Consider the following 8,878-nt stretch of genomic DNA (forward strand, 5'->3'; position numbering starts at 1 on the left):
ATTGAGCTTTTTGTTCACTGTCGATGCTCAATGTTTTGTGCCCTTTAGAAGATTGCAATAGAGTTGAAATTTGAGTATTAAAATTAATGCTGTCAAATGATTAATCGCGATTAATCGCATACAAAATAAGTGTTTGTTTACATAATATATGTGTGTATTGTGTATATTTATTATGTATATATACACACACAGCATATATTTTGAAAATATTTACATGTATATATTTATATTCATAATTTATATCATGTATAAATATATTTAATATATAAAAGTAACATATTTTGCTTAAATATATACATGCATGTGTGTGTATTTATGTATACATAATAAATATACACAGTACACACACATATATTATGTAAACAAAAACTTTTATTTTAGATGCAATTAATTGTTTGACAGCACTAATTAAAAATGCAATACATATTAATATGCAAGACATTTCAAGATTTAGTCTACAAATATCTGATGTTTGATGTTTTATGTGTGAGGTTTGCTGTAATGAGGAAGCCATTAAGAGTTGATACATTTGCAGTGATGTACTGATATAAAGACTGATCTTTATATTTGATTTACTGAGCTATCAAACATTTTCCTGATGAAAAAAGAAACAATTTCAGTGGAATTATATTTTAAAATATTAATTATTAATGGACAAAAAGCAACAACTGATATTCTTCATACTTCCTCAAAATGTCTAATCCAAGCAGTTAAAAGATATTATAAAAATATTTAGGAAATATAAGATTGTATATCAATTGCTACTGTCAATATGGATGTAATATAGATTATAACAAACCCTGCAAATGTATCATACTTTAAATATATCATAAACATATACATGATATATTAAATGTTTTACGGTGCAAAATGTCCATGCTCCACAGTACTTATTTTGCAAAAAATAAAAAAAATAAAAATCTGTTCTATTTTCTAAATAAAAGTTTGGTGTTGGAAACATGTCAGATGTTGTATTTCAAAAGCATAAATATGTCAGTTGGGTTGCAAATTTGTCATCTTTTTCCTACAAAGAGGCATTTGCCCTGCAACATTTCTGAGTCAAGCTGACTCCTAATTGTCAAGGCCATTTTGGGCACCAGCGCTAGTATTAGTGCTGTTTTCTTTTAGTTTCATTAACTCCCCACTGGAGCCAAAAAGCTCTTTAGTGGTGATGGCTATTGTTGGTGCCCTGGTTACAGCTCCACTGAGCACGCAATAACATTTTATGTGCTTGAGACGAGACTCGCTTCTTTGAGTGTTCCTCAGGAGCCGGTGGAGAGGTCATTTATACCCACTGCTCACTCTGGAGATCTCTACCTCTCCATCTCAGCCTTCCTCAGCATTTTGGAGAACAAAAGCAAAGAAAACAAGTTATTTTAAAACAGACATGGTCCTCAGACAATATCTTGAACTGAAGTCTTGGTCAGGGGAACAGCATGAGAAAGATTTGTGTTTTATTTGATTTTTTTTCTATAAAAAAATATTTAAAAAATTGCTGAGGTAGTTTTAAATAGAAAATTTCCTAAATTCAAATTGGGATGTTACTAATAAAGCATTTGGACTTTAACATGCAAGCCTATGTATATTTAAAAAAATAATAGCAAACAATAGCAACAACAGATACTTCAAGTTTCAATATATTGTTTTGTCTTCTCATCTGCCCACTGTGTAAAATGGTTAATTATTTGATTTACAGAGTATTTATCAAGGTGTTGTAATTTTCAGACACAGGTGAAGACGACTCCTACCCAAAGTGGCCGTGTAGACACTCGGGTACCAGAGAAAATGGCTCTTCACATTCAAAGCCATGTGTTATTTAGCTTTTGTGGGCTGTTAAGCGGCTGGGAGCGGGACTGTGTAGCGAGTGTTTATGGAAGGTGGAGTAAGTGTGGGATCAAGGTCATCTCTGAGCAACGCTAGAGTGATGGGCCATCAAAGAGAGCAGTGAAAGAGCTCTGACAAACACAAGAGGGCTTTTATTGACTTCAGTGGTGTTCCTCCGGTAACAGTGAGGCAGGGCCGAGATGGGAGTCTTTTATCTCTCTTCTTCTCTCTCTCCATCTGGAGTTACCTCTGCTGTGTGGGCCTCTTTACCTTCACCTATACCTGTTTCTCTATATCTCAAAGAACATTTGTATTGAGAGAATTTGTTCTAGAATTAACTTTAGTTTTAGCAGTGGGGAAGCTGGGGCACTTTTTGCTCAGTGCTCCGTTTCTGAGGGCAAAGTCAGTTACTGTATGGGCACATATTATAAAGACTACAAACATGATTTTTTTAGCATTGCTCTGAAAGAAAACTACAGTTCATTGAACACACATTGACCTTTTGTGACAACATGCCCCAGTATGCCCTTGTTGTCACACTATGTGGACGTGGGCTAAGTTGTTGGGAACTTAACAATGGGAACAATGTTGTTACCAATGGGAACCATAAATAGCCTCAAGGCTTTTTAACAAAATTTAAGCAGTAAAACATGTTTGTGAAAACAATTCATGAAACTGCAAACGCTTAAAGTGGTTTAAAGATGGCTTTTTGGAGATTATAGATAGGATATCAACTTTTTTTTAATTGTATGGATATTTATTTTTTTGTCAAATTCAAATCAAAGTATAATATTCTATTAAAAATCTAATTATACAAAAATACCCTTGTCCTGAAAATACATACTTACACTTCTTATAAAATATACCTTCATTATATAGTTGACATTTGTGGCTCAGTAAGATTTTTTTTAAGGAATTAATAATTTTATTCAGCAAGCACACTTTAGGCAAGGCAAGGCAAGGCAAGTTTATTTATATAGCACATTTCATACACAATGGTAATTCAAATAAATTGATACAAAGAAATATGTATTTCATTTAAATGCTATTTTGAACTTTCTATTCATCAAAGCATTCTAAAAAAATGAAAGTGAAAAGTGAAAAAAATAAATAATGAAGAAATGTGACAGTTTTCACAAAAATGAAAATACTAAGCAACATACAGTAACTGCTTCAACATTAATAATAACAGGAAAATAGAAAACAGTTATTTTAAACTGTAATAATATTTCAAAGTGTTACTGTTTTAACTGTATTTTTGATAAGAGCACAAGAAACTTTTTTCAAAAACAAAAATAAAAAACTTTATAACAGCAAACTTTTGAACAAAATGTCAGTGGTATTGTGGTCACTTGTTTAGCAAAGAGCTAAAGCAAAAATGTGATCTGTTGGTAAGATGTAATTTTATAAATTGAACGCCAACATACAAAATCACTGCTGATGAAAACACAGAGTTTTGACTCAACCTTAACTGAACCTAACTGAAGTACAGCCCTTGTGATCTTTCCCATGTGACATCCAGACCCAGTTTCGCTTATTAAACCGATGTTAGAAAATTATAATGATTATAATAAAAAATGTCATCTTAAAAGCCCAACCAAAATGGGTAAGGGTTTGGAAGAGCCTGAATAGCTTGTTAAATCTGGCCGTCAGTGGTGTGTGTTGTAGCTCAGGTCTGGCGTGGTGTGGGTGAGACTCGGCGATTTGAGCGGCAGCGACAGATGCCGTATGGTCGGTGGTATTCCCAGCAGAAAGAGACGCCCCTGGGGTCTGTTGACATCTGACAGTACATCAGGGATCAGCAGTGACACACTCATGTTCTGATGCCATCGTATACAGTATGTCAGTGATCACATGTACCGGCCCATGCTGAAACACACGCAAGGTGGTGTCATCTGTCAGCGGATGTGTTCAGCTCTTCATTGTTTAGTGCACATTGAAGATGTGTTATTCTGGAGCTGTGAGGTGAGGACTGAAACCTGTAATGTGTCAGTAGCAGCGATGGGCTTGATTCCTGCCAGAATGGAAACACAACAGTACAGTATTTTAATGCTGTTTAAGGCATGAAGACATGTATGATTTATTAAATTTATAGCAGTGTAGAAATAGTTCTCATTTCAAGTGTGAAAATACTTTTTCATCGAATTTTCAAACAAAGCAAGGTGTACAATTTTTCAGTGTCATTTAAAATAATGTTTAGGCATGAATGTAATGGCTTGATATAAACAGAAATATTTTAGAGGGGAGTGTTTAAGGAACTGCATTGCCAGTGTTTGACCAGTTGAGGCCATGCTTTCCCCAAACTGGGCAGACACAGTGAGACCGGAGGACGGATAGTCTGAGTCTGTTCTTCTCAGACAGAGACAAGCCCTTTCAGCCCTCCTCCTCATTTTCATATAGAGCCACTGTGTTCCTGTATGCAGTCAGATATAGACAATCACATTATTTATGCACATGAAAAAATAAATAATTTCATTATTTCATCTTATTTTGTCTAATTTTTTATTTAATTAAATTTTTGAATTATTGATTATTATAAATGAAAGTGTTTTGCTTTTTGATCAGTCATGCATACATTTTTGTTATTTTTATGTTATTTTATTTTTTAATTTGTTAATGATTATCCATGAATGTGTTTTGCTTTTTGGGCAGTCATGAATCAATTTAGTTTTTTTTATTTTTTATTATTTAATAAAATTTTATTTTATTTTTATTTTTTATTGTTGATGATTATAAATGAATCTTTCTTTATTTTGGAGAGTTGTGCATTTATTTTTATTTTTTTATTTTATTTTTATTCAATATTATTATTATATTAGTTTTCTTTTTTTCTTTTTGGTCAGTCATGCATCAATTTAATTATTTTTATTTTATTATTTTAATTTTTTTAAATTTTATCTATTTTTAATTTTTACTCATTTAATTTTTATTTTTTAATGTTGATGATTAGAAAAAACTCTTTAATTGCTTTTTGGTCTGTCATAAATTTTCTGCCATGATTTTCAGGCTTAGGTATAGGACCCCCATGCAGAATAGAGGATTGGAGACAATTTCCCTGTTGAAAGGTGGTCTACCTGTGCAGGCCGGGCCAGGGGCAGCTGCATGTCATTTTTGTCCCAGCCAGCCAGGGTCTGTCAATTAAGGGAACACAGGGCAATCTGTGGCCACTGAAAGAGATCCCCTCACCCTGCTTGCTGGCAGAGAGACGGGCCTTTGTTCACTGGCATGTCTCACATACTTTCTGAGGCCAGATAAGCCCAGGCTTCATGAAACCCGGCTTTATATTTGGCCACTGTAATGTCCCCACGAGGGCAGAGCGTAGTTAAGAAAGCACAGGCAGTGAAAAGGTAATATTCCCCTCCTCATTACGGGGTCGGCAATAAAAGCCACAGGTTAGGTGGTACTGAAGTCTGGCTCTGAATATTTGCTGAATGATGCACCCCCCTCACACCCCCGCCTCACCTCCTTCCCCTGGCGGTGTAGAAATAAGCTGGGAAGCTAGAGGGCGGCTTGGTTGTTTCCTGAAATCGGATTAGCAGCTACTCTACACTTAGATCTGCAGGGAAAGGGGCTTTATTTGAGCCAGGCTCAAGGCCACCCATCAGGTAAACAGGTACATTAACGTGGGCCTAAAGAGAGAGAGCAAAAGTCAAGGGGAAAGAGAGCGAGCGAGAGAGGAAGAGTGAAAGATTCGGTCAGTGATAGGGGCGGTCTCCGTTGAGGCTAATGCCCATTTTTTTTCCTGTTGATTTGTACAGAATGTTTTTAATCCAGAGGGACCTTGCTATTTGACCTACAGAGGCAGGTGCAAATGTTGTCTGATTTATAGAATTCAAACAAATTTTTTTTTGTTCTGTTTTTTTAGAATTTTAGAAACGTCAGCTTTTCATTAAAGGAATAGTCTACCCAAAAAAGGAATTGTACTCACCCTCAGGCCTTTCAAGATGTAGATGATTTTGTTTCTTTATCAGAGCACATTTGGAGAAATGTAGCATTACATCGCTTACTCACCAGTGGATCCTCTGCAGTGAATGGGCGCCGTCAGAATGAGAGCTTAAACAGCTGATAAAAACATTACAATAATTCACAAGTAATCAACACGACTCTAGTGAAGTTGAAAAGCTATGTGTTTGTAATATAAACGTGTCATTATTAATACATTTTTAACTTCAAACTGTTGCTTCTAAAATATGTTTCCTCTATCCTGAATATTGCTTTCTCCAGTGTAAAAGTCATCTAGTCTGAATCAGGGGAGAAAAGGCACAGTTTACAAACTAAAACCGTTCTAAACAAGTCTGTCAGTGGATTTTGATGTGAGAGGACAACAGGGGATGGACTTTTTCACTGGAGGACCATTATTATGGATTATTATGGACGCATATTTTGGCTAGAATTGAATGATTTCATATTTATTCTCCTTAATCATGGATTTGTTTCTTAGAAATATGCAGCTTTTCACTTCACAAGACATTATTTGATGGCCTGGAGTTGCGTCGATTACTTGTGGATTACTGAGATGCTTTTATCTGACGGCACCCATTCACTGCAGAGGATCCACTGGTGAGCAAGTGATGTAATGCAAAGTTTCTCCAAATGTGTTTCGATGAAAAAACAAGCTCATCTACATCTTGAATGGCCTGTGGGTGAGTGAATTTTCAGTAAATTGTTGTTTTTGAGAGAACTATTCCTTTAAATTCTAAAAAAAGAACGCATTTTAGATTTTTCTTTTGTTAAATTTCAGGTTTACAGCTTTTATTTTGGTCATTTCTATGCGATGCACCCCTAGATCCCTCATGCGCCATGATATCTAAAGCCGGCCATGTCGTAGCACCACCAAAGCATCCTAAGGAAATCCCTGAGTGCTCCTGAAAATTAGTTTTTGGCAAGTTGCTTGAAGACATGCTCTTCCCTGCAAGCCACCCAGGCTTTGTTAGCATTGCTGGCCTGAGCCTGGAGCCTTCAAGACACCTATTATGCCTGACTCAGTGGGGCAGAAAGTGCAAGAGCCTTTTCTGCAGTCATGTGGCCACAGTGGCATTATACACAGTTGAGTATTAGATATTTGTATATGAAAAGTATTAAATATTTAAACTTGTATTTAATATTTAAAGGATTTTATATACAATACATGTTTTACTTTTAAAATATGTAGTAAGGTAAAAATGTACATTGTAAAATATTCAATATTATAGATTTGAATCTATTATGTTGAGAAATTATGGAATGATTGTTTGTACACACACACACACACACAATACACAAAATAATATAATATACACGCAAAAAGTGTAACATTCTTTAATAAACAATTACGTTTTACCTCACTACATATTTAGGACATTATAATATAATATAATATAATATAATATAAAAATGAATAATTAAAAAACTGTCCAGTCTAGGCTGAAATATATAATGATTTAATGTTGTCTTGTCTTGTTGACTTTCATTGCCTATTTTCTTCATCCCCCTCCGGTTGTGGCCCCAATTATAAATAACATGAATTTTCCCCAAAGCGGGTGCATCCTCCTGCCCTGTACAGCTGGCCGGTGTGAAGGCCTGCTCTCTAGCTGTCTACCCCCTGCCACCCCAGCTGTGAGAGAGGAGAGTGGCTGGAAAAGGACGGCAGGCCGAGGCACTCAGGCATGACCCTGACCATGTCAGGCCGTGTGTGCTGGGGGCATAGAACTGAGTGCCTCCAGCGGTGTGTTTTACCAAGCTCACAAACAGGGATTTAGTTGCCAGCAGAAACCACTCCACCTTCTTTCATATACAGCCCTGAGAGATCTGTTCATCTCTCACACAGCTTTGCATGTCTTGCCTTTGGGATGTGACTGACAGCAACAACAGAGCCTGTTTTAAATCCAGTATGCATGTATTTTTATTTTTTAACATTGACATTGAAAATTCTGTTATTATTTACTCATCCTCATGTTGTTCCAAAATTTAAACACAGGTCTTTCAATACAATAGCAGTTCTTAACACAAACTGTCAAATTACAAAAAGGGCAAAAAACACAATAAAAGTGGTCTTATATAACTAATTTCACAATATTTTGAAACTTCTGAAGATGTAAAATAGCTTAATGTGAGGAACACATTGAATTCAAGACATTATTCACCAAAAATGTCCTCTTTGACAAGTTACTTACTAAATTAAGGTGTAGATGCTGCAGATTTCACACATTTACACCTTTCACACTAGATAGCGTAAAAGTCTTTGGTCATTGTCCATCTTAACTACCTAGGATTTGTGTATTTAAAGTGTTAGTTCAACCAAAAATTTAATTTCTGTGATCATTTACTCACCTTCCACATGTTCCAAACCTTTATTTTCAGTCGAACACAAAAGAAGATATTTTGAAGAATGTTGGTAGCTGGTAACCAAACAGTTGCTGGTAGCCATTGACATCCATAGTATTTTTCTATTCTGTGGAAGTCAATGGCTACCAGCAACTGCTTGGAACAACATGAGGGTGAGTAAATGATGACAACATTTTAATTTTTGTGTGAACTATCCATTTAAGGCTTTGATTCCGTTGTGATACACATTAAATGATGCATAACTTGCTGTTTTTCATACCTTCTTTTTGTTTTTAATTAAATTGAGTTTTATAACAATAATAATAATATGATTGCTATTATAAATAATAATAATAATAATAACAATATGATTCATGTTATTATAAATACTTATATTATTTAATTATATTATTATATTATTAAATTATAAATTATTATTTATAATAAAATTATTCATATTAGTTAATCATATTAATTATAATATTTATTTACTCAATTATTGAGTTTTATGAGGTGAATGGGGATATTTTTTGTGTGGGCTTGTCTCTGCGGGTGGTTTGCCTCACCCGTTTTGCTTGGCATGGAATTCAGCTGGCGAGAAGGCCAGCCTGGGGCAAAGGCTACTGGTTAAGCATTTTCATGGGGGATTTGAAATCAGATTATATATGGGTCCGCTCAATTGACTTAATGGATTTTAAGAGACTAGATCCTATTAATAACAGCACCGCCCCTGAGGCCACTCTGCCACCAG

Source organism: Sinocyclocheilus rhinocerous, unplaced genomic scaffold, assembly GCF_001515625.1.
Source record: "Sinocyclocheilus rhinocerous isolate Xijiao unplaced genomic scaffold, SAMN03320098_v1.1 scaffold1243, whole genome shotgun sequence".
NCBI classification, from domain to species: Eukaryota; Metazoa; Chordata; class Actinopteri; order Cypriniformes; family Cyprinidae; genus Sinocyclocheilus; species Sinocyclocheilus rhinocerous.